Source organism: Pteropus vampyrus, unplaced genomic scaffold (genome assembly GCF_000151845.1).
Source record: "Pteropus vampyrus isolate Shadow unplaced genomic scaffold, Pvam_2.0 Scaffold365, whole genome shotgun sequence".
Classification (NCBI taxonomy): Eukaryota; Metazoa; Chordata; class Mammalia; order Chiroptera; family Pteropodidae; genus Pteropus; species Pteropus vampyrus.
This window is the reverse complement of record NW_011889146.1, coordinates 597,815-607,220: the sequence shown is the minus strand read 5'-3', so window position 1 is coordinate 607,220 and position 9,406 is coordinate 597,815.

The window sequence follows — 9,406 nt, the reverse complement described above, 5'->3', positions numbered from 1 at the left end:
ATTTTAGGAACAGGAAAGGTCCTCTTGAGTGTTTCTGGTTCATCCCACACTTGGCTTCCTGTTCCTCTTATCACTTTCGTCCAGCCCCTATACCTCTCTAGAAATAGCATTCTGTAGGTGTTGCCAACCACACTGATTGTGTGCTTTATCTCAGTTACCTCCTTAGCAACTCATTCCTTATGTTCACTGATTTCTGTGGGATATTCTATTTGAATTTCCTTTCTGCACGTGGTTTCTTACTCTAAGAAATTTGATCTTTTTACTTTTAAGACTGAAGAAAATGGAAGGAAATTGATGATAAGAATAAAGTATATGATGTCTCTTCAAATTGGAAGATCTTTAAAAATTTCCATAAGTTTTTTCAGACACTCGGTTCTATGCTACCAAACTGTTTTTTTGTGCAACCCTCACTTCGTGGCAGCAGCATCCTGTGGCTCATTAAGTTTGGGAGACATTCCATATTTATATCCCCCTCCGAGAGAGTTGCATGGACATTACCATGTTAGAGACAGTTTCTCTAGAAATGAACTATCGTTAACATTTTTTAAATGTCCTTAAACTTATCTGCTTATGAAGACCTTTATGTTCTTAAACTTACTAATATGTAGAAGATCTAGTGTTCTGTGATGTCCATTTTGGGAAATACTGCTCTACCTGATACCACCACACACAGAAGCACACGGTTAAATAGAAACTAGATAGGATTAGGGACCATTTGGCTTGAGTTCTGACCACACATCACTCCTGGCCATCTTTGTGAATTAAAAGGTACCTGTTTTTCAACCCCTCATAACTTCGTCTCAGTTTCGCCTTATTCGTGAAACTTACCTTTATCACTCTAGGTTTTTGTGGTCTTCTATATTCCTGAAATTCTCTTGCATTCACTGTACTGCTAATATTACCTTTGTTTTTCCCATAGAGGCTTGTCATGCCTCTTATTTAATCCTGGCCTCTATCTCTCTTGTGGGCTTTTGCAGAATGCTAACTGGGACCCCTGCCTCTGATGTGGAACTTTGACCCCCATCCCACTTCCTGTCCTAACCATACTCTGGCACTAAGGAATTATTTTTAAAACACAAATCCAAGTATTTAACCCTTTGGCTTTAAAAATCTTTGATGAATGCTTGTTGACTAAAGATAAAATTCAAACTTCTTATTCTGGCCTACAAAGTATACACCAATCTGGCCCAGTTTAACTTACCTGCCTTATTTACTACTCCTGACCAAACATCTGATAGTCTACCTATTTGGATCCCCTGTTGTTTCTTAAACACGATAAGCACTTTGCACATGTGCTCACACTCTACCTTTTTTGCTTGGAAATTCCTTATCATCTTTCAAGGTCAGTCCTAAATACTGCTCCCCTGAACAGCATGCTCTCTTTTTTATGTTTATATAGCCTTTTCTATATATCTATATAATAACACTTAATCATATTACATTTTAGGTAGATGTGAGTCTATATTTATATATGAGCTCTTTGATTGCAAAATGTATATCATAGGTTTCCTGATGTCTCAATGCATAACATAGTGACAATATATAGAAGATATTCAGTAAGTGAGTCACTAGATTGAAAACAAGAGCTGGGAGGTATCTTTATGATGATCTGGTCAAAGGGATGGCATATATATGGTTCCCTCCCTCCAACACTTTCCTCTTTCAAACTCATAGTAGTTATTGCTAACCAAAAATGGCTGTTTTCCCACTGAATCCAGGTGTATTTTTTAGATCCATATAATCGCATTGCTCTAGGAGGTCACTGTTGATTGGTTAGAGTCAGTACCTAAGTTGAAATCTATTTTCCAGCCTTGATATATTTAAACTCTCTCATAGCTGAGAAAAGAGACTGAATGAATTATCTAAGAGGTCAAACCAAAGTCATGACTTGAATCCAGGTTTCTGATTACTGCTCTAGGTGCTCTTTCCACTACACTGAGATGCTAACCTTTGTTAATTTTAATTTTATTCCTGTATTTCCTTGGCTCATCAATAAGTTTGAAATTCTCTGAGAGAAAGAACTAGGGATTTTGCATTTTAGTTCCTCCTGTTGTCTTGTATATTGCAGGGGCTCAATGTATATTTGCGTGAATGCCGAATGGAGAGATGAGCTTTTACTATGATTCTTGGTTCTGCCATTCCACTTTGCAGCATTGGCTTTGGCACCACAGAGACTCTTCACTTATGAAATTGCCAGACTTTTTGTGAACACTACATTTGCAATCATGATTTCACCAAGTACCCCCACCCCAAACTAGGCAGGCTATAGTAACACCTTAGTCAGCACAGCAGGGCCCAAAATAAAACACAATTATAAATCATGCAACACATCAAGCACACCCAGTTTTCCTTTTCCCATATGGGTCTTGTGAACATACATTTAAAAAGACAAAAAAAAAAAATCTTTACCCTTTTTTTTTCCTTTTCTTGTGTTTAGAATCAATGATGGAATTTCTTTTTCCTACAGCAGCTGCTTACACATAGCTGTGAATCAGGAAAATCCTGGGAAATGCGATTATCTGAGATGCCAATGTGCCTCTGTGCTTCAAATTATTCATCTCCTCCTCTCCTGCTCTGACTTTGACGTATCAATATGCTGGAAATTTCCACCATTAGAGTCATCTTTTAGGCCAATGCATTATATTTCTAGAAGAACTGCTAAAATAACATAAATAATTATAAACATTTCAGTATAAAATATCTGAACCAGCCAATTTTCTATAGAAGACCAAGTGTATAGCACCTTAGGTACACTAGTTGTTCAAAATTTTCAAGAATTATTTTTCAATAATTAGAAAGCAGGAAAGACTAAAGTCTAGGTGTTTCCTAGGTATGGATGTTTCAAGCACCCAAGCACATGAGAACTGGGTATCTGTAATGGGATATTGGATGGGGGACTCCTAACACAGATGCAGAAAACTATAAAAGCAAACTTTGTGTCCAGTTAAGCTCATGAATTTTATGACTAAATGGTCAATAATTATGAGTGTCATGCCATTCTTTGTTTAGATTTATCTGGTATCTTCCACCACTAACTTAGTTTGACCCCTTTGTCTCTTCTCTGAAATATTACAGATACTATTAACTGCTTCCTTCTGGAACCCCAAGCTCAGTTCATTCTCCACACCATCTCCAGTGTCATCTTTCTAAAACACAGATCTAATCAACATGGGCTTTGTCGTTGTGGTCATTCTATTCCCTCTGCCTGGTAGGTTTCCTTCTCTTCTCTGCTTTGTCCACTCCTAGTCTGTCAATATTCCAGGTCCAATGCAAATATTAGTTTTCCAGTAAAGAGTCCCATATATACCACATTGTTGAATGTTATCTGTGCTCCAACTGTATTTTCTGGTAGTGATTTTGTGACATCACCACTTGGTGTTCTTTCCGGTGGTTTACCAATTTGTTTTTCCCTTTCCAAGTCCAAAATTCCTTTTTCCTGTTTACTTTTGTATGCTTAGCACTTAGTACAATGCCTGGCACTTACTTAGTGCAACCTTATTAAGTGCTTTTGGAATTGAATTGAACCCAAGGCTTTGACAATCAATGAAAGAGAGCAAACTTGTCGTTAAAAAATAAAAAGTTCGACATTTGAGGGCACTCTCAAGAACTAGAAGCAGTATTTTTCAATGTGTAACACATTCATCTATCTTGTTTGGGCATTTAAAAATCTTTTTCTGTTAGCTAGAAGAAAATTGAATTTAAAAAGACCCTGTATTTATACTAAACTTTGTCTTTCTATCTTGCTTTTTCTCTTCAGATGACTTTGTCTTACTTTCATAGAGATTGCTACTTCCCCTCTTTCTAAATAGTTAGATTCGATTGGCTTATTTTCTTTCTGCTTCCCCCTTTACCTTCTCTCTTTCCCTTTTTCCTTCCATCAACGTTATTTGCTGTCATCAGTCATCATTATCATCATTATCCCCCCATTGCCCTTATTCTATGTGCCAGATGCTTTACAAATATCTCACACTAATCCTCACAATGTTTTGCAGCAAAAGTATTATTTTACTTTTTTTAAAGATGAAGACATTAGGGTTCAGGGAGGTTTAGGAACCTGTTCAGCGTCATAGATCTGGGATTCAATGCTGAAACTGTTTTGCCTTCTTTTTCTTTCATTCCCTCCCTCCCTCCTTCCCTCTCTCCTTTTCTTTCTTTCCCCTATTATTATAAAAAGGAAAAAAAAAAACCCAGAATTTTAAATTCTACTCTTTTACTTCTGGAAATGAATTTCTTTTGTTGGTTAATACAAGTTCATGGTTTTGTTGTAGCCGCCAGCTGCCGAAAGACACACGGACCATCAGAAATCAGTGAGTTATAGGAAACACACTCTTTATTCAGCCAGCTAGGTCTGCCAGGGGTACGTAGACCCCAAATTAAGCAGCCCCGAAATGTAGAGGTACAGGGTTTTTAAGCCCTAAATCCCATTCCTCATTCTGTCTTAAACACAAAGGTCTATTTTTCTCCTATTCACTACCTGTCAACCCACAGGTCAGGTGTGCAAGCAGGGTTACAGAAGCAGAAAGCTTATTGTTAGAATGTTATGTTCTCATGAGTGATAGCCTATGTTCCCATGGGCGATAGCCAAGCAGTAATTTTCCAGCCAGCACAGTTTGGGCAATTTTTTATCCGCTTAAGCAAGCCCCCTTACAACTCACACTCAAGTTGAGAGGCTGGATTAATCTTACTGTGGTAGAGAGAATCCTGTGCCCCATACAGTCATGCATAACTTGCTGCTTATCAGCCCTAGATCCATATCCAGGGCCTATTCACTGCTCACTGTGTGGGCAGCTCTTTCTGAGACAGATTTTCCTCTTCCTTTCACTAGTTTGTTCTTCCTGGGCCCTTATTTTAGATCGAAATGTTTTCTTCTGGTAAATATTATATTTCACTGTGGTTTCCCCAGTGCAATAGCAAATGAAGTTTTTATGGACTTATGGACAATTAGATTTTAAAAACTATACCCCTAAGAAAGCTAATTCTTAAACTTGAATAGATTGCCAGAGACCCTTATCTAAGATTTGGGCATGCATAATTGAGGTAGATTACAAGTGATCCTCCATAAGAAAAGAGATAAAATCTCAAATTAAGCTACACAGTTTTTCTTTACACTTGTTAAATTCTTAAGTATCACTGATCCAGATAAATGGAAGCAGATGGGCTGAGAGCTAACTTGAGCTAGAATGTGGCCATCTTTGCAGCTTATTCTAAGTTTAAAGATACTCTTAAAGATAGGTGTTGGCACTGAGAAACAGAGGTATCTGTCCTCTCAGGGTGCAGCCAGTGTAAGTGGTACACCCAGTGTAAGCATCTTCTCTACTACACCGTGTCCTCAATGGCTTCATGTCCCCAAACATCAAATGTTTCTCCAAAGGGCGCTGCTCTCAAGTCACTGTTTTACTGCATTTTTTTTTTTCTTTTGCAGAAGTGGACACTGCTTGTCTCAAGAGACATCCCTGGTTTCAGCATTCTTTTCTCCAGAACTGCCATCTGCTCCTGAGAATAGTTCTGCCAGCCACATTTTCCGCGATTTGCTTCATTATGTCTCAGTGTCCCTTATACAGTGCGTGATTTTCATGGAGTTGATGTTTCTTAGGGAGGATTGTGGAAAGGAAGGAGGGAGTTTATAAAAATAATGAGCCTGAGCTTTGCTTAAAGATGTTCCGAATTACCCACTTATGAATTGACTGTTTAGAGAGGCAGCTTTCAAAATTGGCTGGGGAGCTTGAAGGGAAAAAAGTAAAAATAATTTACGCTCAGCAGATATATATTTAGATAACAAATTCAAAGAGAAGCAGATGAAGAAAACTTGTTAAACAACTAAAAACCATCAAAAGAAAATAACAGACTGTAATTGGACCACACAGCTGACACATGGATAGAAAATCTGACAGGGAAAGTTGCAGATGAGAGGGCCCAGGGAAGCAGAGATTACCCTGGAAGCTGGGATCTAACAGCCCCAAAGTTCTGGTGTCCCTGCTTGAGAAAGGCTCTGGAGCCACAGCAGCATGAAATTTCCTCTTTGCCTCAACATCAAAGGAAGACAAATGTATACCACTCTGTGATGCCAACATCATCATCCTCAGCTTGGCTTCGATTCCTCTATGGGCCCCTGCTGAACTTCAGGCCCTTCTCCCATGCCTTGTTTATGGAAGAGTTGTGCCCTTGTTCTTTCATTTAACCAACACATACTTAATTGCCAGGAACTATAGTAGTTGCATGCAAATATTGATTTATATTTGTACAATCATTTATAGATTACCAGGTATGTTCCAATACAAGTATCTCAACTTGGGAAGTAAATTATGTTTTCATTTTACTGGTAGATTAGAGATAGGGAAACTCAGGAGGCTAAATGATTTTATCTAAGATTTCACAGCCTTTGAGAGAAACTCTGGCATTGAACACCTATTGTGTATCATACAAGGCGCAGCATTAGTTGTCCAAGACCCTAGAGATGAATAAGATGTGATCTCTGCCCTTGAGAAGATTAGAAACCAGGAAGGGAGGGCAAAGAGTAAAGACTTCAGTATGGATAATGCAAAGAAAAAACTAAGTATGATAAAAGAGATACTGATAAGAGAGGTATAATTGAGTGGGGCCGATAAGAATTTAAGGAATCTTTCCTTCCAACAGTATTTGAATTGTAGTTGAGAATGGCCAAGTGGAAAGCAGACTCTAAGATCCAAAAGAATGCATCATAAAATGGGGCCATTTCAGGTAGAGGTGACTGGCAGGTAGGAAAAGATACTGTTAGGGAGGAATTCCTGCTGGCTTATTCCTAATTCATACAATGTAGAATTTTCTATTGTTAAATCTGATCCTTGACCTATATTTTAGAGGCAAATGGCTAAGGATTGACTCCCCAGTGAGTGGATTAAAACTCCATTATTACAGGGTTCAGACTGTGGAAGTGTTTTGTTTTTGTCCGTCCCCCCCCCCCCCCTGGCCCCGACCCTACTCTGAAATTGCTTGAGTCCTTGTCTGTGCTTGACCATGTATGTGAGAAATCTCAACTGGTTGGTAAAAGCCTCCCTATGCAATACCTCCTCTAACTCTCCTCCTCTAATCCCTACTTGCATTGCTTCTGCCCAGCAGGGTCTAATTTTTTCAATTAAACTAGGACAATGACCTCCTACAGTTTTTCTCCAGTCTGTGCCCAGCACTGCTGCACAGTGACCAGTCTAACTCACAGCCATGATCTACAGCACTGCTGAGTTCAAAAACATTGGATAATTTTCCTTGGATTAGAGAAAAATGTCCATGGTATGATACCGAAGGCCAGGGTGGCCAGGCATCTTAGTCTTGGTTTACACCTGTATCCTAGATGTCCCTGCATCCTAGATGTCCCTTTTACTCTCAAATGTGTCTTGGTTTGGATGCTGTCTTACTCTAGGTCCTCAACCATCTGGTTTCTGCCTACATTTCCAGACCCATAATCCACCCACCTCTCTCTGCCCTGGTATACAGCACTATAGATATAGCCTTCTTAGTCATCCCCAGCCAGGACTTGCCCTTCTGCAACTAAGCATAGTTGTGCTGGAATGGAATTTTTTTTTTTTTTTTTTGCCTATTTTACTCTTTCTTATCTTTCAAACCCAGCTCAGATGTCACCTTCTTCTAGCTAACTCAGAAATAAATTCTGGAGTGAATTTAGTTAGCTTTCTGCTTCTGGACCCAGAATATTTCTTTGATCTGGTCTCTGCCATGTATTATATCATTGTCTACAGATCAGACACCCTCATTAGAGTGTGAGTTCCTTAGGGCAAGGATGTGTTAATTGTCTGTCTTCCTATTAGTGGCTTGCTGGCCACTACCTGGCCAGAATTTTGTTTGTAAGAGGGGCTCAGGAATGTTGACTTACTTGTAAAAATGATTTAGTAAACTTGGAGTTAATTTACAGCTGCTCAGTTTCAATAGAATTGTCCTCTTTTCCAACAATTAAAATTCCCGAGGCCTCTGTGACCCTCTGTACTTTGCCAAAAGGGCCTCAAATGACTTCTTATATAACCAGGTCATAGGTTTCAACCACAGACATATTATCCTTCACCAGATATTTCTTGCATAATTAATAACCTCTATCTCTTTCTGTCTACTTTGTTTATTGAATACTTGTATCCTACTTTGAGTAAACCAATATTAGTCAACAAAGGTTTATGAAACACATTAAGAAGTAACTGTTAGCTTTATATAAGGACTCGCCATAGGATTGTTTTTGATATTAAATTCCTCTTATGTTCTTTATTATTGTATTTAAAAATAGTTTGAAGAATGCATTTATTAAATAAAGGCAGATTCTGTACTTTGAAGACTGCGAGTGGATTTGTGTCTTGATATTAGTTATCTTTTCTTAGCTTCTTGATTGTTTTGAGGTAAGTCCACTTACCTTTGACCATTCTGGGGTTCTGTCCTGTCAGTTCTTTGCTTTTATGCAGACTAATTAAGACTTCAGCCCTAATTATTCCTGGAAGATTACCTTACTGGGTGAACATTTGTCATTATTTTTGGCCATCCAAAACTTTTTTTTCTGATGGCTTAGGTGCATTTTATTGGTTTTCTATCATCTAGCACCTCCAACACTTTTCTGTGTTTGAGAAATTTACTACCTTATAAATCATCACTTGCCAGTATAGAAGTAAAATAATTTTTCTTTTTTACCTTTCCTTATAATATGTGTCTTTTATGCTTGCTGACAGGGTATCTTCACCAAACTTCACATTGGAAGTTAGTGCTACAAGGTAAAAGATACCTTGGAAAAAACCACTGTGGCAAGGTGGTAGCAGTTACATTTGATTTTCTGAAGCAAGAGTCTATACCCAGCCTTAGCCACGTGGAAGGTGCAGCTGTGGAACCTCAGGCCTGCAATGAAGATGATGATATTTCCAACTGAAATAGCATTGTGGTGTGATGTTGCCATGATTCCTGGCTACAGAAACCTTTATTGTGCTTCTCTGGCACTCCAGGAAATTCTGTGAATGACCCAATATCCTGCAATGAGTTGTTCTCTGTTTAAACTAGCTAGGGTTAGTGTGTATTATTTGTAACTAAGAAAATCTTGATGGATATAGGATCTGCATTATGGCCAGCGCTAGTTCATATTGTTGCTTCTGTCTCTGGAAGTAGTCTGTTATGCAGATGGTGAGACGGAAATCTTGCTGTGGTTTATTTCTCTGTAGTAGCTAGTTTCTATGTTGTTCAGTCCTAGAGACTGTAACTTTTAAGTAACTCTCCCATCTGTTGGCTTTTCCCCATTTCCAGTGCTATCATCTAAGGCCAGGCTATCATCATTCTCTCCCTGGGCTGCTGCAACAGTCTCTGCACTCACCTTCCTGGGTTCAGTCTTGGCCCTCTGTAAACCATCCTTCATCTTGCAGCCAGAGGAAGCTTCCTAAAATGTGTATTTGATCCT